The following is a 27,840-nucleotide window of genomic DNA, read 5'->3' as shown; positions in this document are numbered from 1 at the left end:
CCTTGTGATTGCAATTAATCGTTCCTAATCTCACGCAGAACCCCGAGCTCTCCCTCCACCTCGCAGGCATCGTCCCCCATCTTGCCTCGCCCAGATCCTCTTCTACCCCTGCTCGCACGGAACTGCCTCCTTCTCTCCTCTTCGTACAGCAGCTCGGCAACCCCACCGGCCAGCTTGGCGAGCCCTGTGTGTTTCCGAGCAACCCTAACCCAACTCCAAGCCGTAGCGTTCAATCCCAACCAGATTACTTCGACCGATGATTCCCCGGATAGGAGAAGGCCAACCGAGTATAATTACAAGTCAATTCACTCCAGCGGTTTTTGCCCGAGTCGTGATTTTTTTAGAAAATAAGCCCAAAATCATCTATGCTCGCCCTCGCCTGTCACTATAGCGTGTAAGTTTTTCTCTTTCCAATCAGGACTTTTTAGGTGTGAAGTGAAGTTCACCAGGAACGCTAGTTATATGCTTAACACAGGGTAGGTGATTCCATTCCACCCAAGACGTAAGGTGAATGAGTTCACCCCGACTTCAGAAAGATAGGTCAAACTATGGACTGAGGTTCAGTGAGGAATTAGCGTATAGAAAGACTAAAGGTCCTCGGACTTCCAGGCGGTTTTTCTTTTGGGCTCTTAGGTCTCGCCAGTACAACCTCCTATGGTTTTCGTTACCGAGATATCTTTTCTTCTTTCCCAGGGATTTTTTGATCCGACGGTCTATTTCTCACTGATTGGGAGATTGAACTGGAATCCGAGGAGAACCAAGAGGGAAATAGCTCAGTTGGTTAGAGTGCTGGTCTGTCACGCTAGAAGTCGCGGGTCTCTTTTAACGGAAGAAATAGAAGCTCGAGAAGGAATACCGGTACTGATGCTCGGCATGTGGAAGTTCTTGTTTCTCAACATGCCATTTGAAGGTGATGGCGCGTTCTTAGGGCGATGAAATCGTTCCTATGGAATAGTGCGTGGCAACCTCGTACGTAATACCATTTCGCATTACAGTATCCACTTTTAAGTCGGGGTGAAACTTACTAAGATGTTGGGTCATCAGAATACCACTGAAACAACACTAGTAGAATGCCCGTGCGTTGCCACGGGCTTTTGAAATATTTTGCTCGTCGCCCCCTACCTGAGTCGCCGCCTCCCGCGCCGGCCAACCCTCTAAACCGTGCCACAATCTCTAGCGCCCGCGACCTTCCGCACCACAATCTCAATGGTTGGCAATATTATGAAGAAAAAAGAAGGATCAAGATGGTTCTCTGAAGAAGTCATACTATCTCTTGTTGCACGTCATGTTCATGGATCATACGCATGATCTCTTCTCTCGGCATCATTATCATATTTTCAGACTACAAAATCTAACACTCGTGTTTTGAATAATCAGTAGTACAAATCAGTTCCAAGAACATGTCATGGGTGAACCATTTGGGTGCTATACTTTGAAAAATCATTTATGCATGGGAGAGATTTGGCAGGTTACACCGAATGCCATTTAGAAAGCCATACCCAATAGAGAGATACAATTTTACTATAAAAAACTATGTTACACACAAAAAATGTACCTTGTAAGATCAATAACACTACCTTCTTCCTCAAGTCTTCACATTGATACTGCAGTTCTTGCTCGCGCATACCAGTTTGACAGCCATTAAAGGAACAGTTTGAAAATAAGGAGCATGCAATCTAGGCCGACGATTATATGAAGTTCATGATTCATCATTATATTTCTTCCAATGTCAATCTAGCCAAGACTGATGGTGGTTTTTCCATTGTTGAACCTTTAAATGCACTGGTAAGTACATATATAATGAAGCTGCAACAATACAAAGTTAAATTGATTCTTATAAAATGATTAAATAATCTACTCAAGGCATGTCTGAAGATGAAAATCATTTGCAGAAGACCCGTCCGAATTAGCTTTTGACATGTTTTGGTCTACAAAATCTTGTGCACCCAGCCTACAGCAACCAAATGCATCATAAACCAAATCAACCTAACACCAAACCAGGGCAGTACAGACCAGACATGGACCACATCAAATCCTAAGCATACTAAGCAGACAACCAACTCTAAGCATACTAAGCAAACATCCGAGCTAAGCATCAAAGTCATTTTCCCCTATCGCACAACCAACTCTATAGTGCCTAATTAAGTTTTGTATACCCTTCGACCCCAGTGACAAGGAAAAGGAAAGAAAGAACGAATGAAAGGAGACGAGAGGAGATCTTGGGGCAAAAACTTGAAACCTGCTCCATGTGCCATTTATGCAACACTTTTTAGTCCTATTTTTGCAAACGTCAGAAATAAGATTACACTGAGTATTTTTTTGGACCATGAAATTTGGGCGTACCCTAACAATGTGCGTCATACCTATTTCAGTTCCGCACTTTCATTTCATCAGATGAAAGTATTTTTTGGTTGTTCAAAAAGCACATATATTTTTTATTTTGTGGTGTTTTTTAAATAATATTTTCTAAAAGGTTATCATTTTTATGATGATGAACATTTTTTTGAAATATTATATTTCATTTGTAATTTTTTGCACTATTTTTGTGCTTATACGTCCCACAAGCAATTAAGCAGGCAACAATCTGAAGGCCAAATTGGCAGAGCACTAAGAGCAGCCCACCCGTACGAACCAGCCAGTCGCCTGATTCCCAATTCTTTAACTTAGCTGATGCCTGACGACGGCGCCGGCTGACGACTCCAACCCTCAACTGGCTGGTTGAAGGAGCAGAATCCAGACTTCAGTATGCTTCTCCCCTACTCGGCTACTCCCGACCTAGCTGCTGCAACGACGGTGGCGGCAGCGCCGCGACCGACGGCACCACCAGGTCCATGCAGGTCACCAGCCACCAGCAAGCAAGTCTCCAGCCAAAACAATTAAAAATCAGTATATAAAATAATTGGTTAGAATTAAAAAATTTGAATATAGAAAAAAGTATATAATGAATATAAAAACATACCCAATATTTCATGTCCAGATAATGTATTTCTATCAATTGTTTTGTTTTTTTGTGTCTTTTGGATGTCATCAAACATAATCTTCCGTACGACCAAATTAAAGCAATCTCGGTCCATGCCTCCATGGGTAATTCATCGTTTAGCATTCCTTGTATTTTTTTGAGAGACAAACTAATTGGTTATGGCTTTGAACTTGGGATCCATACTTTCCTTATAATGATAAAATGAAGAAAATAAGTAAGAAATACATATGCCACCTTATATCTGTCTATGTGTTTACTGGACATTCTACTGCAAATTATCACATATCAGTCGGCATCAACAAGGCAATTGTCCCATAGGTAACTACTAACTACATTTTGGTAGATGGTATTAGGCTACCAGCACACAAGTAGAGACAATACTAAAACCTATATGCTCATAATTGGATGATGATATTCTAGAATTGTTTTTGTCTATGTATGAGAAACCAGTAATAAGGGAGCAACTAGTATAGAATCTGAGCTTCATGTGAAAGAATAGAAAAATGAAATCTGAGCCATTGGATGGGAGATGAATGGCACAGATTATGGTGGAGGGGACTGCTCCCACTTAAGTGTACATTTCACGAATCACCCCCTAGAAATAGATAGATATAAACATCACTTTTATAGTAACAACCTCATGTCTCTCATTTATTTCCAAATCGGCAGAATGTTGATGACAACTCTTTCAAGCATGTCAATATTTGATTATATGTGAAAATTAAGTCATCCCCTTGACGCACAACTAAATGTATATGTCAAACTGGATTATCCAAAACAGAGCTAATATTTTATATGAATTATGCAACATAAAATTGAAGTTAACATTAAGGTTATCTCGCAATACACACCCACATCTGAATAGGCTGCTGAAAATGTTTGTGAGCAAGGTATTCCATTTCTGGGTCGACTTTGATCCACATACATGCATGTGAAGTGATCCATAACATGAGATGATTATTTTTATTACATGACCAGCAAAACCAAATATTAAGTACTAAAATGATCAACCGCTCAGCGAGCATTTGCTATCTTGATTGTACATGACATAATATTGTTCAGTTGACGTTTGCCTCCGGTTCGAATGCTTGTCTCTCATCAAGCTTCATTTGCAGGGAGAGATAACACCAAACGAATATGATTCAGTTCAGCACAAGTCTGTGTTGGTGTACGTTCAACAAAGGAACTAAAATTATCTCGCACGCAAATGAGTTTCGCCCTTGCAGTCGTACACTTCTTCTGTCCATATGTACTCAAGATGCTTCTGGTGTCAGAGCATCACCCATCTACAAATACATGGACAATTTTATAGTTTACATCAAGGCAAGAAACTGGAAATAATTATGTTCTTTCGTGGACTAAAAGTCTGTAAGGTACACTCAGAGCTTACATATAAAAAAGACTGGTGGGCACACTCAGAGTGTACACAAGCATAAAAAATACAAACTTATAACACAACTTAGCCTGCAAATAGCCGTAGAAAAGAACTGAGATGAATAATTATTTCCGGTGGCAGAGAAACCTACCTTTGAGGCTTTCACCATGATTCAGCTTCAAAGTGTAGCATTGATGCTGCTCTTTGCTCCCTCAATTCACCATGCTTTTCATTCGATTTGGATTCCAGTATGCAAGGCGAAAGACTTCAACGAGCACCACTACTAGAGAGAAGAATGTAAAAGAACAATGCTGCACTCATTTAGTATCATATGTCCTGTGTATAGAATGGCATTTACAGTAGAACACTAGCAATGAGCAATTAAAACAAAATACTACAAAAATACAAACATTTCAGGACTGGATTGGGGCCAAAATTTGGCATGAGACCAAAACTTGGCATTTGATTGGTTGAACACCAAGCGTGAGCCCCTCTCTACAATTTTCCAAATATTGGCAACTTTTGATAGAAAATTGGCATAGATCTTAGTCTCAAACATTCATGCCACTTTAAGACTAGGGCCACAACTTGATTCAGCATGTAAAGAAAGCAGCTATGCAGAAATGAAGCAAATATTTTCTAAATCAACTTTGGAAATATATTGCGATGCATATTATTTGCTATTTTCAAGAATGCACAAGAATCCCAGGACCAAGTGAAACAACTTCTCAGGCCATACCTGTTATGCTCCCCCCTTATATGTATTCAACCAAATTTCTGAATCGTTGGTTCAAAATTAGCTGAATATCCTGTTTGTGGACAAGAAGCTTTATAGCCATCAACTAAAAAAATAGGAGATCTCCCCTTATCACATTACACTAACTAATCATGCGTCTTGTATGCACTAAATAAGTGAAGGGTTCACTCTCCCCACTAAACCAGTCAAACACCTTGCGATGCACTACTTTATAACAGAATTAACACACCCTTGGCATGTCTGAGAATCGATGTAACCAAAGCATCAACAGATTAACGATCTACAGGCTAAAACATGGCATCAATTTGACTTCAGGTTCAGATTTAATTGGTTCTCGTATTAATCTAGGAACTCTGTACATAGCACGAGTCATCCAAAGCAGTCACATGCCCATATATAACGATAATATTGCATGTAATGGCCGTCGCTGCGTAATCCCATTGTTATTTCAGTGATTTCGGATGGTACACATTGGTGCCCCGTGTACAATTGCTCTGATTTAATGTCTTCATCAGCCGCCTCATTAAGGCCCAACCTTCCTGTAGATCCCTCATCTACCCTAGCAGATCTTTGACGAATGTGCACACAGAAATCTAGGTGAGGGAGGAGGAAGTAGGAGTATCAGAGTATACCTTGATCCTGGGCGTGAGAGGCGAAGGAGGAGCCCACCACCAGCTTGCCGCCAGCGATCTAGGATCTTGAGAGGGGGCAGAGGCACGGATCACGCCGACAAGCCGCTCCAAGGGCCTGAGAGGGGAAGGGGATGAGTAGCCCCCATCTGCTTGCCTTAGGCGAGCTACTGTAGTTGCCGGAGATGGGGATTGGGGAGGGATGCGGATCTCGACCGCCGCTACTGTCCACAAGCGGGAGGGAGATGGGCGAGGGGGAGGGTGACTCGTGGTCGCGTTTGGAGGAGGATGTCGGGAGAAAATTAACAAGAATAGAGGGTCCTTTTTGCTAACCGTGCGCAAAGATCCCACCACCAAAATCTGTACCATCCATCTCAATGCTAACGGCTCAGATCAATTTTTCTATTTTTTCACCCGAAGCTCATTTTCTATTCTAGTCGTTCCCCAGTAATAATAATAAATCAACAACAGCGTGGCGGTTTCTAAGGTGATCTCTAAATTACAGAACCAACTATCTTCAGCTTAGATATTCGCCTAAGAGGGGAAATCAGGGATAACCCATGAACTACTACTTCGTCCTTATTCATACAAACCTGAAAATATTGGCAAAATGTGGTACTCTTGTTACCCCAGAAGTCATAGGCATTGGCAGAAAACTGACTAAAAGATCAGTGCCACCTTTTTTTTCATTTACTGACTGAAGTTTAGCATCCATGAATATTTCAAGCTTGAATCAAATAGGGAGAAACAGAACTTACAGTCCGCACGTCGGTATCATCGAGTGTTACTGGTGGCATGTCCGAGAGCCAAACTTTCTTGGCCTTCACCCGAGTTCTATCAGACGCCTTTGGTCCACTGGTCTAGGAGAATGCCCGTGCGTTGCCACGGGCTTTTTAGTTGTTTGTTCTAATTGCATATATATACATGTATTGTTGTATATAACTCGGTGAACTTTTAGTCCCTTTCTCAACATCGTGTCAACACCCTTATTGATGGATTCTTTTTGAACATCGGCATAATACATCTCCATCATTCTCATACTCTACAAAAATAAACATATAAAAATACACTTTTTTGTGCTATCATGTGCAAAAAATATATAAAGAAGAACAATTATTTGTATTCATCTCTTCCAATTGTATAAGACTCGATGAGTTTTCAGTCCATCCATCATAAAGCTTTTCCAATCGATATTTTGAAAGCATCATCCAAAGGCATCAATTTTTATCTATATTCTATAAAAGTATATATATATATATATATATATATATATATATATATATATATATATATATATATATATATATATATATATATATATATATATATATATATATATATATATATATATATATATATATATATATATATATATATACGGTCACGCTATACTAAGCGTGAGCGCATAATCCCCTATCCTACGCTCCGGCCATGGTACGCCCGCACGAAGCCAGCCCCAAGTCATAACTTCCCTTGTGTTGATCGTAATACATTGCTTCTTTATCGTAAAAGTAGTAAAGCATGTTCGATGCGCTCCATCCCTCTTTTTTTGATAGTAATTGCCTGAACCTACTAGTAAAAGGTGATGCATATATCTAGTAAAAATCTGTAGGAGTACGTGAGACCAAACTTGATGGTAATCTGTTTAGACCTTCTAGTAAAATAATTGTATCTCTAGTAATGACTTGTCCTACGTCAGGTTTGCTAGTAAATCTTCTTGTAAAAGATGGTAACAGAATTAAGTATGGTTACTGTATGCATGCACAAGTCCTCTGCCACGTTAAAGCAAGCCCATTTTTTCCTCTGGCTGCTAGTAAAACTTTTGACAAATATAGTAATACAATTAATTTGTTACCATATGCATGCACGAGTCTAGCGATCCACCAAATTAGACCACCTTTACTAGATGCATGCCTCTTTTTTATTTGAAAGTCTTGTCTTTTCACTTCAAATTTATTACCGTCATTAGTTCTCTTAGTAGTAACTAGGTACTACTTGATTACCACACATAGCAATGCTTTTACGTGCAGGTTGGAGGGTCATAGGTTTAACTTGCATCAGGCGCGCGCTCGTTTGTCATGTACGGGTTGTTCGACCGGAGCGTACAATAGGTAATTCTGCGCTCAGGCTTAGTTTAGCAAGCCTATATATATATATATATATATATAATATATATTCATTTCCCCTCAAAAAAATTCATTCGCCATCTGCTCACTTCAAGCAGGTGACATTTTTTGTGAGAGTGAGTGGCATCGTGTGTTTTTAGTACAGTGAGTCGCATCCCAATTTTAGTAAACTATAGACTCACCAGTAAATCACTTGTTGGTCATTATGTTTCAGAAATGACTTGCTAGAGTATGTGATATTTTTTGCTATGTAAAAAGGATGTGACATTAATTTTCCCTCATAGCAAACAATTGCTTTTCCCTAAGAAAAGGAAACAACTTCTCTGTTTCTTCCAATCTTAAAAAAACAGTTTACTCTCTGACTCTCACCGCATGGCACATCGCTCACACTCACATCTCATTACCCTGGCCTGCTTTCTTAGCCACATCGTCATTGCTGCCATCTCTTCCCCCCACTGCATCTCACTGCCGCCTCCCCACAACGCCACGCCATTCAGCCCGCACCTTCCTTTCACCATTGTCTCTTCTTCCCTCCATGGCATCGCCCCCCTCCTCTCCTCGGCATCCCAGGACGATTCCCGGTGCCAAGGAATGCACACTATGGTAGCTGAGGGCGACCAGCAAAATGTGCTTTTGCTGCCACTATAGTAGAATGCCCGTGCATTGCCACGGGCATTTTAAAAATCTTCCTGGTTCATCGTGATCATGTTTTACTGGAAACAGAAAATCTGAGATTTATGGATATATGATATTCCTCATTGTAATTAATGTCATTAAATTTCTCGATCCATCAAACCATTGGCAAGTTCAAAATTAAATGAATCTGAGTTGAGTGGAATAAGGAAGGATCGAATGAATGAACAAAATGAATCGCGCACGCAATTCATCAGTTCTTCTCTATCACAAAATGAAACCCAATACGTTGCTGCTGCAACATTGCATTGCTCAATGGAAACCATCAACCTCCTCGCTAGCGCTAGGAACCCCATTTGGCCATTTCTTCCGCCGTTGGCCTCAACATTACCCTTGACATCTCTCCGCCAGCATGTCCACCATGTTTCACTTCATCCTACATTACTCCCCACATAGCATAAGTACTATTTTTCAACCATCCATACCAGTAATTAGATTGAGCACATCCAAACGGTTGTGATCCACCACCTTTTCACCCTTCCCTCCCTTCGCGAGACGTCTCCCGCACTACATCAACAACGCTCCCCTCATGCATGCGTCCAGTGTGGCTCGCGGCCCCTCAGGGGCCTACCACCGACGTAGACTCAGGTCGCACCTCACCACCCTCACCCTGACGCCATAACTCTTCCCTCTTCCTTCCTTCCTATTGTGTCGTGTTGGCCATGGCAGATACGGAAAATGTAGATGAAGTCGCTGCAGCACGCAAGGGAGAAACACCCTCCTCCCCCCGCCATAGAACCACTGATGATGATTGTAGCTCCGTTGTCCATTGTCGCAACACTATCAGCAGAGGTGGAAGCTCCTTAACCCGCGGTCGTGGCATGGATGCAGCAAAATCCTTTGCCAGTTCGAGCATCCAGAAAATCATCTACGGTGGCAACCTCATCAGCGAAGGTTCCAACATCCCGTAACCTGGTTGTAGTTCAGGTAGTAGCCGGTTGTAGCAAAATCGTTTGTTGGTTCCAACATCCGCATCACCATTCGCAACATTGCCCAATAGTGGTCACCATCGGGGCTCTTGTGTTCACGGGTCGTAGCAACCACCATACATGGTTCCAACATGATAATTTCGCCGATGAAATTACATGATTATAATTTCTAAAGTGTCACTTGATTTTGGAGCGATCTTCTTCTTCCTTTCTTCCTTAGACCTGTTGAACCTTCCTCAGACCCACCCACACATGTCACCGCCCCGCCCTAGCCGACAGCTCTGTCGTGCTGATGCCACACACACAGACACACACATGCACACACGCACACGCGCGCACACACACACACACACTTCTTCTCCAGTGGCAACAACCAACCCGATACCCTAAACCATCCGGCCTCGACCTCGTCTCCACTTGTGACGTTGTGGTCAGCCACGTTATCGCCTTCTCCTGCTTGTTCTTGATGATCCCTCATCAGGATGTCAGGGCCAGCCGTGGCCTTCCTGTCTCAAGCTCGGTACTCTACCCCTCATCTATTATCTCTATATAAATCGACTCAAACCCTCATCTATTTATCTCTATAAATCAACTTGCGCTACAATTGAGTTTAAGCAACTACCCAATAGCAAACATGCTTTCATTTTCCTCGTCCATTTGCATCTTGCAAGAATATATAGCTTTCCTCATGCCGTCTTTTCTCTCTACATGACCAAACTCCACCAGATATACAACACCGGCAGACATGCTACACGTCGGATACTATGCTAGACATGAAAATTGTATGCTAATTTTTTTTCTGATACTTCCTTATTTCATTTGTAAAAATATCTGAAGCACCATTAGAACACAGTTTAAAATCCAATATATTAAATATGATAAAATCCACTAAATAACGCCAGTAAAGTACATACAAGTTTGCACTTCCATTAGATTGAACGAAAAATATACGTACATCAGCATTCACTACTCCTTTCAACAATGATAAATTGCACTTCCATTAGATTGAATGAAAAATATACGTACATCAGCATTCACTACTCCTTTCAACATGATAAATTTGCACTTCCATTAGATTGAATGAAAAATATACGTACATCAGCATTCACTACTCCTTTCAACAATGATAAAACATGATCACTTGTCCGTCTTTCAGCGGACAATCTTTGACTCCGCTAGTGACCGGGGAGCTACTGGAGATCGCTCCTCAACTGGCTTTGCTGTTTGTTCATCTAAAATAGAAAAGGCTTAGCTTTTCATTAATTTCAGTCTTGCAGAGTTGCAGTCCCTGTATTTGGTCTCTGCATTTTCTTCTATTTTTTTCAGCACCTTGTTTCCTAATTATCCTATGTATTTTCTTGTAGAGAGCAGGCTTATTCTACACCAATTCCCTTCCATCCTCGAGTTACCTGGCCACCATGGTAGCTCCTCCTCCCTTTTACCGCTCCATGTGCTAGCCTTGAAAATGCGAAATTATAGTGTCCTTGCATTGTTATGTATGTAGTTCTCATCAATCACACAAATACCTAAAAGCAAAGAAGAAAATTAAAGTGAAATTGCCGGGAAAATGTCAAGAAATCACATACTGCTAGATAAACCATCAGAATATGTGTACCCCATTATGTCTCAAATCATCATACTACAGTTATAGGCGACGTATATGGAGATCAAAGACGTTAGCAATAATTAATAATCCTTACTGGTTAAAGAAATCAAATTGGTCATCTTAAGCTATGAATAATCCTTATGGTTAAAGACAATGGACCAATTAAGATACTAATGATAAGGATTATTCTTCCTTTCAATCTCCATCTTTAACAAAGAGGATCACCCAAAATGAATAGGTATTTTTAACAAAAATCTAAAAAAATAAGGATAAGCTCTAGAATATGGTACCATTAAAGTAGATGTTAATTGCAAGCACAACTTTGAGATCGATGCTACACTATTGTCATGCATCAGGGTAACATGTGGCGCAAACTGTGGAGGATAACATGTGCTCATTGTTCATGTGCATCCAGATCTCCAAGTATTAGCACAAGAAACTGTTCAGTTGTAACACACTCTAGCCATGCCTGAAATAGGATTAGTGGACTGCTATGCTCGGTAAATTATTACGCAGAGCATATTGTTTCACCTATTTTGAAAAAAATAATTGGATCACTTATTAATTATTTGTCAAACAATGAAAATAATATCACATGTGAAAAAAATACTTTGAAGATTTCATTTTACAATACTATAGAAATTTGGCTCTCTCACAGCTAGAGATGAACTTATTTATGATAATGTTTATCCCAGCCATGTATATGGAAACACCGATTGAGATTTACTCAATAGGATATCTAAAACCTGGCAGTAGTGATTTTTTAAATGTTAGAGAAGTAATCCAGACCAAAAGAACAAGATAAGCAAGTGAAAGAGTCAACTTACCTTCAACAAAATTTCGTCATATGCCAAACAAGTGTCCTCCCTAAATTTTTAATGAGGTGATGCTTCTGGATCTTTTGGTTCCTCCATATCACCCTGCAATGAAATATCCCATTGAAAAAAATTATTTCGTCATATGCCACACAAGTCTCCTCCCTGACGAGGTTTTTGAGTCGCCGACTAATCGCCGATTAGTCGCCGACTAATCGCCTAGTCGTCGCGTCGTGACTGGCTTGCGCGGGCGACTTGGCTCGCGGAGCGAGTCGCCCGACTCGCTGGCTCAACAGCGATTTTCTGCGATTAATCGCTGCGATTAGTCGATCAATTGACTTGCTGGCTCGACAGAGAGAGGGAAAGGGAGGGAGCTCGGGAGGAGAGGAAGCCATGGCGCTCGCGGCCGTGACCTAGGAACCGCCGTCGCAGCTCGCCGGCGACGCACCCCCTTCAGATCGACGGCGGCTGGACCTCCGCGGCGACGGCCGTGACCTTGAGCGAGGCTGCGGCGGCGCAGACTAAGGCGAGGGAGGAGGAGATGAAGCTGCAGGACTGAGCCGGAGGCGGGTGAGGCTGGGGAGGAGGCGCCGCCTCTCCTCGCCGGCGGCGCAGAGGAAGAAGTTCGAGAGGAGAGGCGCAGATGAAGGAGTGCAGGCTGGCAGCGCTAGGTTTAGCGAGTGGATGAGGGCCGGGAGTGGTTAGCTGGGCCGTGCTGGGCCTGTTTGGCCTGATAACTTTGCTTATCTGGCATTAATGGGCTATGCAAAGGAGGGAAACAGGTGCAGGAGTGCCATGGCGACTTGGGGCGATTAGTCCAGGCAAGTTACTGACTCAAGCCAGCAAGCCACTAGCCGCAGCCTTGGCGACTTGGCTTGACTCGGCGACTCAAAAACCTTGCTCCCTGAATTTTTAATGAGGTGATGCTTCTGGATCTTTTGGTTCCTCCATATCACCCTGCAATGAAATATCCCATTGGAAAAAAATTGATGTATTTTTTAAATGGCAACAATTACTAGTCAATACTGAACAATCAGGCTACTGGAACATACATTGTAATAGCCTATATACATTTGTGTAGCACCATAAGAACATCTTAATTTGGGATAAAGACAGCCAAAGTGCAACATCAATATACAATCAGGCTTCTGAACAATAACTGCCAGCAGCCCAACAGTACTAATGAAATAAAATAAGACAAATTCAGTTACTTCAGAATAGTAGAACCTGGCCAATGGTTGGCCGTATGAAGAAAAAATAAGGACCAAGATGTTTGTGTGAAGAAGAACTGAAGTCATATCATCTGCTGCACAACCAGCTACTGGGTTGTGCTCTCTTTTCTAAGCTTTATTATCATGGGTGAATCAATTGTGTGCTATACTGCAAAAAATCTTTTATGCCTACGAGCTTGAGGTCCCAACCCTGCTGACAGTCAAATCCACTCGTTTCTTCTTATATCCCATGGTCGGCGTGCATCCTAAATTATGCCATGAGGGCACTCCGTGCCGCGCCACGCGGGTTGGTGTGCCGCCGGGTGAACTGGAGGACTTGTACCACACTGGCACGACCCCTGTCTTCACGCCAACCGACAGAGAAGTAGTCGTTTGGAAGGCCAGCGCGCAACGTGAAGCTTGCACTGCAAGAAATCAAGAAATGCCATTGTTAGAAGAAATTTGTGAGTGGATCCTTAGTTCTGCAGAAGTAATGGTTTAACAAGTCAACATTTCACCTTTCGGGTTCTGAAATAGGATAACTATGTCATCCTTTTAAATGTTGGCCTCTTCAATACCAGGAATGGTGCTGACTCCTACTCTTTTCAAAGTGCTTTGAAGTCTCTTGTCCTCGGTGGTCGTGGTCTTGTGCACTGCCTTCTTCTTCCTGTCATCAGTGGAAGGAAAACTAAGTATAACAAGCGGATAAAGGTTTCATATTTTTGTACTCTAAGCTGATATGCGTACAATAAATGGCATTCACTGAAAGATCAATTTAGAAATGTGACAATAGCATGCTTGGATGATGATCAGTGTGCGTAGCTAGCACACTTCAAATTTGGCATTTCTACACAGGATATCAGCAATGGTTCACAGGGCCCACAAATTATTAATTGTGAGGAAACATTTCAGGACTGAAACAAACTATTTACACACGTAAAATGGATACCTGTAGAATAGATAACGTGCTGAAAGCGGGAAACGCTACTGCTTGTAGCAAAACCAATGACACTAACTATGGATGATAGTAACAAGGTTAACATAGAAAGCACATGTGCACGCTGCCCTTGCCTCCAGCGCAGGGCACCGGCCATCTTCTTCAGCTTGATAACATTCATCTACACAACACACAGGAGTTCTTGCATTAATAACAGGACAGGGGAGCAAAAAAGTGATCTCCCAATATGTAGTCAACATTCTAAAAACAGTTAGGTGCAAGAAGCAGGGCAGACGACGTGGCAGTGTCTAGTCCTAGTCTGATGTTCGTATGATATACACTCACCTATCACACAGAAAAATGAGGGTTTAGAAATCTTCTTAATTGAATAATAAGTTCCTCCTTCTAGTCTAGAATAAATTGCTAATGATATTTAGTCACAAAGAAGAGATTCAGAGAAACCCATTTGCATTTGCGTTTCACAGACCACTGTAGAATGCAGTACATCTTCAGAGCGTGAAAAGCTGTAAATTTGATTCATTATTTGGTCATTGACTACCAATATAGCAACATACGAATACTTGGACTTGATCATCCGGCTGTAGTATATATATTCAACTTCATCCTCCATTTGGGATCCAGAAAACAAGTTCATCGCTAGGAAAAGTTAAGATTTCTCGTGCTAGTCAAGTAGTACCAAACGTGTAGTTGAGAGAGCAGGTGGGACGGGCTTACCTAGTCCCCGAAGACGCAATCAGGGGAAGCAGGAAGGAAGGAGCTCCGAGGTACAGCTAGCCACAACCAATGGCGGTGTGCGCTGCTGCTGCGTTTGCGTGTGCGTATGGAAGGGAAAAGGGATGGCGCATCAGGGTGGGGAGAATAGAAGAGAAGATCAAAGAGGAGAACGGAAGGGAGGGCGAGAGATCGAGTACCTACGGTCGGGGCAGTGGGAGAGCGGAGGAAGCTCCCGGCGCGCGAGCATCTCCAACAACGACGCACGAAGCAGTCGTAGCAGACGGTCCTCTCCCGTCCGGCGCGATTCCTCTTGCGACCGTGGCGGATCGGGGAGCGCCGTGTGGTGCCCTGTCCTGCTCGATCTGGCCGCCGCCGCCGTCTGAGGAAGAGCATCTCTGTCTCTTCTTCTTTCTGATGAGGGGAGGGGAGGGGAGGGGAGGCCGGCGGCGTGGTCCGAGCGGGACTGGGAGAGGTCGGCGGCGGCGGCGATGTGGTCTGAGAGATGGAGGGGTTCCGCAATGGCGGCGGAGGTCTTCGAGGCCGCGTCGAGGGCACGAGGATTTGGGCGCGAGCTTCTCGCTATTTTTCGTAGGTTAACCGTAGTATTTTTTTAGAACGATTTTCTGTCGATGAACCGTAGTGTTTCACAACGGGCATCGTGATAGTATACAGATTTTTTTTTTGTCGGCCTCGAGAATGGAAGGTGGGAATAGCTGGGTCACGGGAGGTGGGATCGAGGACGAAAATTAACCGTCTCTGATGGGACGAAAATTGACTGGCGAAGACTACCAACTACTTTATTAGGAGTAGAGATAAAGCATGAATGCTATTGTGATCGCGGGGCTTTTCAACTCGTAATAATTAGTTACATGCATCGGTTGGCCATGTTCACTGATCAGTGGCGGAGTAGGCAAAATTTGACTGAGCTGGATGAGCTAACGGATTGCACATGTGCAACTGACATGTGTAACATACATTTCCTTGCCATGTGGAAATGGGGAACATATGCGAGCTTGTCAGGTAGTAAATCAAATCAACACACAACTTGGAGTAACTTGAAGAACAAACTCAATTGGAATGCTCCTTTTTTGTTTGTTAGCAGAAGAGATACCATGCCCATGCTGGCCACTTGGTGTATGATGAGAAATATCTGGATCTGAATGGTACCACACAAGGTGTTGTGAGACTAGTCTGAGTCGCGAGGCTTTCAGTTGTCCGGTGGCCAGTTCAGCAAGAGGCAGTGGAGTTGTGGCCAACACTGTTTACCAGCAGGACTGAGCAACCATGTACCAGACCTGAAGCTCTTGGTCGGCACACCACAAACACTGGATCAGCGAACGTGCCCATCAATGAATTTAAAAGGAGGTGTGTGTGTGTGCTGTTTCTTCTCTCTTGTGCTCCTGTGCTGACAGTGTAGTACTAGCAATAATTCACCAAAATCCCTGTTTGCTAAAATGATTGCGATTCATAATGCGTCAGGATGATGATACCAATGGGAATAGTTTTTTTTTGCACTTACACACTGTTGCCCAAACGTTTTTCTGGAGGGCTTGATTTTTTTTTTAGTGTGGTTAGGTCTTAGTCGACTCGTCTCAGTCAAGTGATATAACATGTAAGAAAAAAACTAAACAATAAAATTTGCACGGGTCTCAATATAAGATCTCACGAATATAGCATCGACTGAGACTTGGTTAAGTCTCGATCGATTGAGATTTAGCAACACCGTTTTTTTTCTTTCGAAAAAGTAAGCTTGATTGATTGTTGATGGGAGATCAAACGGGATGATTAAGCACTGCAGTAGCTGTATGATGTGTCCTTTGTTATGCCCCCCCCCCCCCCCCCCACGTGTTTCTAATGAAACAATCCTGATCCGGCCTTTTTAACTATCAGCCCCCCGACTCCGGGGAGCAAAGTAGACTAATTTTCATTTTTGAGGAGCAAAGTAGATTAGCTAACATGTAGCTTAAACATTGACAAAGCAGTGTAACAAGAGAGATGAGTTTTGCGTACGAATGAGTGATGACTTCACACTTGCTCGAGGCTCCAATCAAAGGTCGTGCTGTTCATATGAAGTGTCAGCAGAAGGCCTACCTCAATTTGTCAAGAATAATGAAATGTGCACAACGCAACCATGCACGTCAAGACCGGGCCCAAAAGGTGAAGAATAACCAGTTTTCAGAAAGAGACGACCATCATCTTTCTCATCGTGTTGAGCGTGAATAAACACTGGACAGACAATTACCCATGCGCGTCGCAATCCGAATATATCGAATATGCTGAGCCGCCAACCTTGCCGGGATCATACTATAATTTAGTGTGGCCCCGCTGTGGACTAGCGAGCGTTTCACGTGGTGCCGTGTGCGGTGCTTATGATGGTCGTGCTCTCGTGTGCGCTTGCAAAGCTTGATGGCAAAAATACTCTTATATTATGAGACGGGGGAGTAGTATTTTAGACAAAGCCCAGATTGTACACCTTCAATTTGGATCGGGGTGGTACAAAGGTGTTGTTTTGGCAGTGCCATGTGCCCAACACTGCTTATAATTACCAGCAGCAGCAACCACGGACCAGATCAGCTGAAACTCTTGGTCACCGCATCTCAAACACTCGATCGACCAACATGCCCATGTTGGATTGAATTAATAAAACTGGAGGAAATTGAAGGATTGATTGGTGTGCCCATGTATTAACAACAGACGTTGGTTCTAAGGTTTGGCCTATTCCTAGCATAAAAGGCGGTGTGCAATCATCTTGTTATTAACTCTGACAATATATGAAGGTGATTGAAATAATGAAGAATAGAGGACATTCGACGGGACCGGCGGCAGCAATGTTTGATGATTGTTATTTTATAGCTTATGATTTTCCTTTTGTTACGTTTGAACATTGTAATAGGGAAGCAAAAAGGTAGCTCATGAACTTGCTAGGCTAGCGAAATTTTCAGCCACGAAGAACTGGTTTGAGGAGCCTATGAGAGACATTGTACGTATACAGATTGACGATGTAACAATTATCTCTAATCAATAAAGCTGATGTTTGTTTTAAAAAAGAAACCAAGATGCACATGTTTGGATTGAATTAATAAAAGGAGGCGGGTGTTTGTCCCTTGTGCTCCCAATTAGTATATCCCTCTTGGCAGCCGAACGGATCCTGTGCTGACGGTGTAGGATCAATAATTCACCAGATCCCTGTTACTACCTTCCTCTCAATTTATAGGGCGTGCGCGTACCCCTAGGTCGTCAATTTGACCAACCTAATACAAGTTATATATTACAAAAAGTATACCAATATAAATTTCAGATGCTCTATTTTTAAACGGTATAATTTTCATGTTATATAATTTATATTAGCGTGGTAAAATTGGCAACCTAGGTATACGCATAGGACTTGTAAACTGAAACAGAGGTAGTAGTGTCTGTTAAAATTAGGGGGATTGCAATCCATAATGCGTCAGGAGGATGATGATGATGATGATGATGATGATGATAGGCGAGACGGCCTGAGGATAGGCCGATGGATGAGCCGGATCGTTGATGGGAGTTGAACCGCAATGATTAAGTACTGCAATGGTTGTATGATTAGCCCTTTATATGTCCCCATGTGTTCAATGAAACAATCCTGATCCAGACTTTTAACATTATTAACGATCAGCCCCCATTTCCGGTGGGCAAAGTAGACTGTGTTTTTTTTTCCTTACTTAATGGAGCATGCAAAGTAGAGTTACTAGTAGCTTAGCTTAAACATTGACAAAGCAGTGTAAAAAGATATGGGTTTTACGTAGCACGAATGATGACTTGACGCTTGCTCGAGGCTTTTAATCAAGGTCAAGACGGGCCCTGCTTGCACGAAAGGAACTCCATTATCTTTCAGAAAAGGAACTCCAAAAGGGGAGGAATAGCCAGTTTTCGGAAAGAGACGACCATTATCTTTCCCATCGCCTAGCCCATGTTCACTGATCAGTGGAGAGGCTGCATGAGCTAACGGACTGCACATGTGTAACTGATTAACTGAGATGTGTAACATACACCTACACGTCCTTGCCATGTGGAGACGGGGGACATATATATGGCAGGTAAATCAAATCAAATCCGAGTATTATGAGAAGAATCAGGATCTGGATGGTACAAAGGTGTTGTTGGCCAGTTCAGCAGGAGGCAGTGCAGTGTGGCCGGCCAACACTGTTTACCAGCAAAACTGAGCAACCACGTACTAGTACCAGAGCTGAAGCTCTTTGGTCATTGCATCTCGAACACTCGATCAACCAAACATGCCCTTGTTGAATTGAATTAATATAAAAGGAGGTGGGTGTTTGTCCATTGTGATCCTAATTATCTCCCTCCTGGCAGCCGAACGGATCCTCTGCTGACGGTGCAGGATCAATAATCCACCAAATCCTGTGTTTCTGCTACTCCCTCCGTTCACTTTTGGAAGTCATCTCAGACAATTCAAAATGCGTTGTTTTGTATATTGTCTGAAATGTCTTCAAGGTCTTATAAAAGTGAACAGAGGGAGTACTAAAAAGATTGCAAATCATGATGCGTCAGGATGATGGTGACGATGATGCCGATGGGAGGAGATAGATAATGCGCAAACGTCTTCGGGGGATGGATGAGCTTGATCGTTGATGGAAGATCCACCGCAATGATTAAGGATTGTATGATTGTTAGTCCTTTACATGTCCCTACCCACGTGTTTAATGAAACGATCCTGATCCAGCCTCTGAACTTCTCGATCAGCCCCCCAATTCCGGTGGGCAAAGTAGACTAGTTTTCTTTTTCTTGAGGGAGCATGCAAGGTGGTAGACTAGTAGCTTAAACATTGACAAAGCAGTGTAAAGACGAGATGGGTTTTATGTAGCACCTGTAGTGATCAAAACGCTTTTATATTTCTTTACACAGGAGTACGCATGATGACTTGACATTTGGTCGAGGATTTTAATCAAGATCAAGACGGGCCCTGCTTGCACGGAACCAACACCATGGCCCGCACAAAAGGGGAGGAACAACTATTTTTCAGAAAGAGACGACCGTTATCTTTCTGGGTCATGGTCTGTCTCTATTGATTGATATAGATGCTCTCAGCTTGAGCGTGCATAAACAGTGGAGAGACAATTAGCCGTGCGCGTCGCACTTACATCCAGTAATCATAATAAAACTGTTTTAGCTTGCAGCTGCATGCACTTGCTTACACTGCTGACAGACACCTTCCTCTACTGAGCTATGAGGCGTAGCATGGGATGGGGTCGAATATGCACCCGATCTTAAATATCTCTTGTTTAGCTTTTGGATCCCCAACCTCTGGTCAGCTGGCTAACCTCTTGTTGCTCCAAAGTCCAAACGCTTTACCCAATCAGGCGTCGATGTGCTCGATCTGAAGAAGGGCACTCAATTACAATCTCGACAATCCATTATTGGCTTGCATATATACTAGTGTACCTGCTCACAGTTGGGTCAGTGGCGACACGATCAAATCACCGAGAGAGGGACAGCCCAACTATTGGATGATCTTACGAGAGCTGCGTGGTAGTTCGAATTCGGAACACCTCAGAAAAAAAGGGCGTAAATTCGCAACGAGGATCGGAGGAGATTTCAAAGCGAGCTAGCGGAACACCACTTTCCGAAGGCGTCGTTGTTGAAGAACCCGTCGTCCATGTGGTGTCATGAGATGGTTGGTGTGGATATGGTCGTCGTCGGCGTTGTTGTTTGCTGATCACGGATTTGATTTTTTTTTTTTTTGCTTCTTCTCGTCTACGCAGAGCTTTGGTCTCATATGGCTATGCTATCCGCTGACGTATTTTTATGTATGTGCGTTGGTGTTGGCTGTGTGCATCTTAACTATGCAGAGGTCGGGTGTGTCCTTGTTATGTTGTGTATTCTCTTGATGCTTCATTTTGAGTCAATAGAATTTACCCTTTATAAAAAAAAAAGTCATGAGGCGCATGCACGCATATAATAGGTGGCCACGATTCGCACGCGGCCTTGTCGCATCCGACGATCGCCATCTTCGTTTTCTTGGCGGTATCGCGAGTCAATGCGGCCATGGATTGCATTTGCATGGCATTCGCATTGCATCCGACGTGTGGCCGTACCAGCCAGGTCCACCGTCACGGCCGGCTGCTACGTACGTAGGCCCCAACCGATTGATGATTAAACTCCTCCGTCGCGAAACACGCGATCACTAGTTTATGCTGGCTGCTTTGGCTTCGCTGGCCCCTCCGGCGTCGGCTTCAAATAATTCACGACGGAGCCTCTATGTACGATACCGCATCTCCAACCTATGGTGGTGATAGGCTTATAGAGTTTGGTTGATGATGGAAGTGTACGGGTACCAACCAAACAGACAAACTTATCCATCCCTTGAGCTGAAAAGCCGTGCTCAACTTTTTTATCTAGTATTCCCTCCGTTCGGAATTACTTGTCGTAGATATATTCATTTCTACTACAAGTAATCCCGAATGAAAGGGAGTACTACAGTGTCATCGTCATTTTCTGCTCCGTGCCTTGCGATGCCACTCCATCTTCGATTGAATACCACTCGGCTCCTCGGTTGTGTCGACCATTAGAACAGAATTTGAGGTGGTTCTGTTGCAATGAACTTGTTTTTCTTTTGTTTTTGAGATACTACAGTGCATAGGCATACGCTCATGTTATTTGAGTGGAGATCTTATTTGAATGCTTTGTCAGTGGTAGAGTAGCAATTATCATGCATAGACTGTATGTAGCTGTGTATTTGAGGAAGAGATCTCTTCACTTAGTTTCGGTTAGTGATTAGGTTGTCTAGCAATACTCATTCATAGGTACTATAATGTAAAGTTGAAAGTTGTGTCCTTAATTCACACGATGGATCCGAATTCAAGTTATTTGCTCAAAGTTAATATTGTTTCGCAAATCGAAAGAAAGCTCGAAAGGACACAAGATGTTTTTGTTTTGAGAAGGCCATCGATTGTGACTTGACAAATTATAAAGATTTGGTTGAATCAATTGTAGAGTAGTACCCGCCGGGTTACTAGAAAGTTGCACATCTGCAGTGTTATGATGATGCTCTTGAAACCTGTCCGGAAGTAAAAGCTGACCAAGATTGGATGCTTATGTTTGAAAAACACCCTGAGACAAAAGGATGAATCCACTAATGACCAACATGGATAAATCAAACCAACGAATAACTCCCAAGACAAACTAACTACATGTCTCTTTATTTAAAAAGCAAAACATTAAGATCACCCGAAAAAACATTTTGAAATGGTTCATAGATTTCCACATCCCTGTCACCCGAGAAACACAAGAGAGGAGGAGAGATTTGTGGAAAGTCTCTACTCCAACGCGGACCCACAAAACGCCTGCATACGTCCGGACCGCGCGGACCGGACGTGTTGTACTACCATCCAACACGGATGCCAGAGCAAATTTGCGGGTCATATTTGGACATGTCCTAAGATGTACTTCCTTCGTCCGGAAATACTTGTCATCAAAATGGATAAAAAGAGATGTATCTAGATGTGCAGTCCGGACGTGTTGTACTACCATCCAACATGGATGCCAGAGCAAATTTGCGGGTCATCTTTGGACATGTCCTAAGATGTACTCCCTACGTCCGGAAATACTTGTCATCAAAATGGATGAAAAGAGATGTATCTAGATGCGCGGTCCGGACGTGTTGTACTACCATCCAACACGGATGCCAGAGCAAATTTGCGGGTCATCTTTGGACATGTCCTAAGATGACTCCCTCCGTCCGGAAATACTTATCATCAAAATGGATGAAAAGAGATGTATCTAGATGCGCGGTCCGGACGTGTTGTACTACCATCCAACACGGATGCCAAAGCAAATTTGCGGGTCATCTTTGGACATGTCCTAAGATGTACTCCCTCCGTTCAGAAATATTTGTCATCAAAATGGATGAAAAGAGATGTATCTAGATGCGCGGTCCGGACGTGTTGTACTACCATCCAACACGGATGCCAGAGAAAATTTGCGAGTCATCTTTGGACATGTCCTAAGATGTACTCCCTCCGTCCGGAAATACTTGTCATCAAAATGGATGAAAGGGGATGTATCTAAATGTATTTTAGTTCTAGATACATCTCTTTTCATCCATTTTGATGAAAAGTATTTTTCGACGGAGGGAATATTGCATAACAAAGATTTTGGCAACACTGGTACTTGTGATCCAGAGAGCTCTCCTTTCAAAAGTTCCGAAGGAACAACTTACACGTTAGTAGTATCTTTTTTATATCTAAAGCTTTTAATGAACAACTTAAACATTACTATCTGTTTCTATCTAAATCTTTAAAGGAGCAAACAAAAAAAAAAGTCAAGTACTATCTTTTTCCTATCTAGCTCATAATACTACTGTTGATGACATCTGATTGGATATGCCCTTTCCAATGAGAATGAGGTGAGACCAGACTTGAGAATGAGTTAGATCATGTTTGGGGCCCATATAATAATTTTCCTTTAATCAAATTAATTGTCCAGGAGGTGAGCCCAAACATGATCTAACATGATCTAACTCATTCTCAAATTAATCAAATTAATAGTGAAGTCGTGATCTAAATGTATGTTTTTATTATTCTGGTGTCCGTTGTACTCCCATGATTGAAGATGAATATATTGAAGGTTTCTCACAAAAAAGTGAAGCAGCAACTGACTTAAAGCAATACAAATAAGTAAACAACTTTTTTTAGAATGAGAATATATTAATATCAAGTAGATACCAATTACACCTCCCATAAGGTTTTCAGATCCCATTGGTTAGTATGTCCACGAACAATTGCAAAACAGACATGTAGAACTCCAAATTGTTAGAAATATGCCCTAGAGGCAATAATAAATTGATTATTATTATATTTCCTTGTTTATGATAATCGTTTATTATCCATGCTATAATTGTATTGATAGGAAACTCAGATACATGTGTGGATACATAGACAACACCATGTCCCTAGTAAGCCTCTAGTTGACTGGCTCGTTGATCAATAGATGGTTACGGTTTCCTGACCATGGACATTGGATGTCGTTGATAACGGGATCAAATCATTAGGAGAATGATGTGATGAACAAGACCCAATCCTAAGCCTAGCACAAAGATCGTGTAGTTCGTTCGCTAAAGCTTTTCTAATGTCAAGTATCATTTCCTTAGACCATGAGATTGTGCAACTCCCGGATACCGTAGGAGTGCTTTGGGTGTGCCAAACGTCACAACGTAACTGGGTGGCTATAAAGGTACACTACGGGTATCTCCGAAAGTGTCTGTTGGGTTGGCACGAATCGAGACTGGGATTTGTCACTCCGTGTGACGGAGAGGTGTCTCTGGGCCCACTCGGTAGGACATCATCATAATGTGCACGATGTGATCAAGGAATTGATCACGGGATGATGTGTTACGAAACGAGTAAAGAGACTTGCCGGTAACGAGATTGAACAAGATATCGGGATACCGACGATCGAATCTCGGGCAAGTATCATACCGCTAGACAAAGGGAATTGTATACGGGATTGATTAAGTCCTTGACATCGTGGTTCATCCGATGTGATCATCGTGGAACATGTGGGAGCCAACATGGGTATCCAGATCCCGCTGTTGGTTATTGACCGGAGAGTCATCTCGGTCATGTCTGCATGTCTCCCGAACCCGTAGGGTCTACACACTTAAGGTTCGGTGACGCTAGGGTTATAGAGATATAAGTATGCGGTAACCCGAAAGTTGTTCGGAGTCCCGGATGAGATCCCGGACGTCACAAGGAGTTCCAGAATGGTCCGGAGGTAAAGAATTATATATAGGAAGTGCTATTTCGGCTATCGGGACAAGTTTCGGGGTCACCGGTATTGTACCGGGACCACCGGAAGGGTCCCGGGGGTCCACCGGGTGGGGCCACCTACCCCGGGGGGCACATGGGCTGTAGGGGGTGCGCCTTGGCCTACATGGTCCAAGGGCACCAGCCCCTAAAGGCCCATGCACCAAAGGGACAAGAGAAGGGGAGAGTCCTAAAGGGGGAAGGCACCTCCGAGGTGCCTTGGGGAGGATGGACTCCTCCCCCCTTGGCCGCACCCTTCCTTCGAGGAAGGGGCAAGGCTGCGCCCTCCCCCTCTCCCTTGGCCCTATATATAGTGGGGGGAAGGGAGGGCAACCATACCCAGGCCCTGGCGCCTCCCTATCCCTCCCATGACACATCTCCCTCCTCCCGCAGCGCTTGGCGAAGCCCTGTTGGAATCCCGCTATTTCCACCACCACGCCGTCGTGCTGCTGGATCTCCATCAACCTGTCCTCCCCCTTGCTGGATCAAGAAGGAGGAGACGTCGCTGCTCCGTACGTGTGTTGAACGTGGAGGTGCCGTCCGTTCGGCGTTAGGATCATCAGTGATTTGGATCACAACGAGTACGACTCCATCAACCCCGTTCTCTTGAACGCTTCCGCGCGCGATCTACAAGGGTATGTAGATCCACTCCTCCCTCGTTGCTAGCTGACTCCATAGATAGATCTTGGTGACACGTAGGAAAATTTTGAATTTATGCTACGTTCCCCAACAGTGGCATCATGAGCTAGGTCTATGCGTAGTTTCTATGCACGAGTAGAACACAAAGTAGTTGTGCGCGTTGATTTTGTTCAATATGCTTGCCGTTACTAGTCTTATCTTGATTCGGCGGCATCATGGGATGAAGCGGCCCGGACCGACCTTACACGTACTCTTACGTGAGACTGGTTCCACCGACTGACATGCACTAGTTGCATAAGTTGGCTAGCGGGTGTCTGTCTCTCCCACTTTAGTCGGATCAGATTCGATGAAAAGGGTCCTTATGAAGGGTAAATAGAAATTGGCATATCACGTTGTGGTATTTGCGTAGGTAAGAAACGTTCTTGCTAGAAACCCATAGCAGCCACGTAAAACATGCAAACAACAATTAGAGGACGTCTAACTTGTTTTTGCAGGGTATGCTATGTGATGTGATATGGCCAAAAGGATGTGATGAATGATATATGTGATGTAAGAGATTGATCATGTTCTTGTAATATGAATCACGACTTGCATGTCGATGAGTATGACAACCGGCAGGAGCCATAGGAGTTGTCTTAATTTATTTATGACCTGCGTGTCAACATAAACGTCATGTAATTACTTTACTTCATTGCTAACCGTTAGCTATAGTAGTAGAAGTAATAGTTGACGAGACAACTTCATGAAGACACGATGATAGAGATCATGATGATGGAGATCATGGTGTCATGCCGGTGACAAGATGATCATGGAGCCCCAAGATGGAGATCAAAGGAGCTATATGATATTGGCCATATCATGTCACTATTATTTGATTGCATGTGATGTTTATCATGTTTTTGCATCTTGTTTACTTAGAACGACGGTAGTAAATAAGATGATCCCTCATAATAATTTCAAGAAGGCGTTCCCCCTAACTGTGCACCGTTGCGACAGTTCGTTGTTTCGAAGCACCACGTGATGATCGGGTGTGATAGATTCTAATGTTCACATACAACGGGTGTAAGACAGATTTACACACGCAAAACACTTAGGTTGACTTGACGAGCCTAGCATGTGTACGGACATGGCCTCGGAACACAGAAGACCGAAAGGTCGAGCATGAGTCGTATGATAGATACGATCAACATAAAGATGTTCACCGATGATGACTAGTCCGTCTCACGTGATGATCAGACACGGCCTAGTTGACTCGGATCATGTAATCACTTAGATGACTAGAGGGATGTCTATCTGAGTGGGAGTTCATAAGATGAACTTGTTTATCCTGAACATAGTCAAAAAGGATTTTGCAAATTATGTCGTAGCTCGCGCTTCAGTTCTACTGTTTAGATATGTTCCTAGAGAAAATTTAGTTGAAAGTTGATAGTAGCAATTATGCGGACTAGGTCCGTAAACTGAGGATTGTCCTCATTGCTTCATAGAAGGCTTATGTCCTTAATGCACCGCTCAGTGTGCTAAACCTCGAATGTTGTCTGTGGATGTTGCGAACATCTGACATACACATTTTGATAACTACGTGATAGTTCAGTTAAACGGTTTCGAGTTGAGGCACCGAAGACGTTTTGAAACGTCGCGAAACATATGAGATGTTTCGAGGGATGAAATTGGGATTTCAGGCTTGTGCCCACGTCAAGAGGTATAAGACCTCCGACGATTTTCTTAGCCTGCAAACTAAGGGAGAAAAGCTCAATTGTTGAGCTTGTGCTCAGACTGTCTGAGTACAACAATCATTTGAATCAAGTGGGAGTTGATCTTCTAGATGAGTTAGTGATGTTTCTCCAAAGTCATTGCCACCAAGCTGCTAGAGCTTCGTGATGAACTATAATACATCAGGGACATATATGATGATCCTTGAGATATTCGCGATGTTTGACACCACAAAAGTAGAAATCAAGAAGGAGCATCAATTGTTGATGGTTGGTGAAACCACTAGTTTCAAGTAGGGCAAGGGCACGAAGGGATACTTCATGAAACGGCAATTCAGCTGCTGCTCTAATGAAGAAACCCAAAGTTGAACCCAAACCCGAGACTAAGTGCTTCTGTAATAAGGGGAACAACCACTGGAGCAGAATTACCCTAGATACTTGGTAGATTAGAAGGCTGGCAAGGTCGATAGAAGTATATTGGATATACATTGTGTTGATGTGTACTTTACTAGTACTCCTAGTAGCACGAGGGTATTAGATACCGGTTCGGTTGCTAAGTGTTAGTAACTCGAAATAATAGCTACGGAATAAACGGAGACTAGCTAAAGGTGAGCTGACGATATGTGTTGGAAGTGTTTCCAATGTTGATATGATCAAGCATCGCACGCTCCCTCTACCATCGAGATTGGTGTTTTCGGTTAGCATAGACATGATTGGATTATGTCTATCACAATACGGTTATTCATTTAAGGAGAATAATGGTTACTCTGTTTATTTGAATAAAACCTTCAATGGTCTTACACCTAAAATGAATGGTTCATTGAATCTCGATCGTAGTGATACACATGTTCATGCCAAAAGATATAAGATAGTAATGATAGTACCACCTACTTGTGGCACTGCCA

At 43.1% G+C, this 27,840-nt stretch overlaps 3 long non-coding RNA genes across 3 annotated transcripts; all 3 read right to left on the bottom strand.

Annotated features, from left to right (window-relative positions):
* Nucleotides 1-3,871: 3,871 nt before the first annotated feature.
* LOC123087178 (uncharacterized) lies at nucleotides 3,872-5,274 on the bottom strand. The gene is made up of 3 exons (XR_006441265.1): nucleotides 5,095-5,274; nucleotides 4,507-4,638; nucleotides 3,872-4,266 (listed from the first exon to the last, which is right to left on the bottom strand). It is a non-coding gene; the product is annotated as an uncharacterized lncRNA (long non-coding RNA).
* A 5,225-nt stretch (nucleotides 5,275-10,499) lies between these two features.
* On the bottom strand, nucleotides 10,500-12,834 carry LOC123087177 (uncharacterized). The gene is made up of 2 exons (XR_006441264.1): nucleotides 11,923-12,834; nucleotides 10,500-11,015 (listed from the first exon to the last, which is right to left on the bottom strand). It is a non-coding gene; the product is annotated as an uncharacterized lncRNA (long non-coding RNA).
* Nucleotides 12,835-13,045: 211 nt separating this feature from the next.
* LOC123087176 (uncharacterized) lies at nucleotides 13,046-15,397 on the bottom strand. Its single transcript, XR_006441263.1, has 4 exons — nucleotides 14,794-15,397; nucleotides 14,071-14,239; nucleotides 13,640-13,788; nucleotides 13,046-13,546 (listed from the first exon to the last, which is right to left on the bottom strand). It is a non-coding gene; the product is annotated as an uncharacterized lncRNA (long non-coding RNA).
* Nucleotides 15,398-27,840: the final 12,443 nt, after the last annotated feature.

This window comes from Triticum aestivum, chromosome 4A (genome assembly GCF_018294505.1).
Source record: "Triticum aestivum cultivar Chinese Spring chromosome 4A, IWGSC CS RefSeq v2.1, whole genome shotgun sequence".
Taxonomy (NCBI): Eukaryota; Viridiplantae; Streptophyta; class Magnoliopsida; order Poales; family Poaceae; genus Triticum; species Triticum aestivum.
The sequence above is the reverse complement of the archived record's forward strand: the minus strand, read 5'-3'. Positions and strand labels throughout refer to the sequence as shown.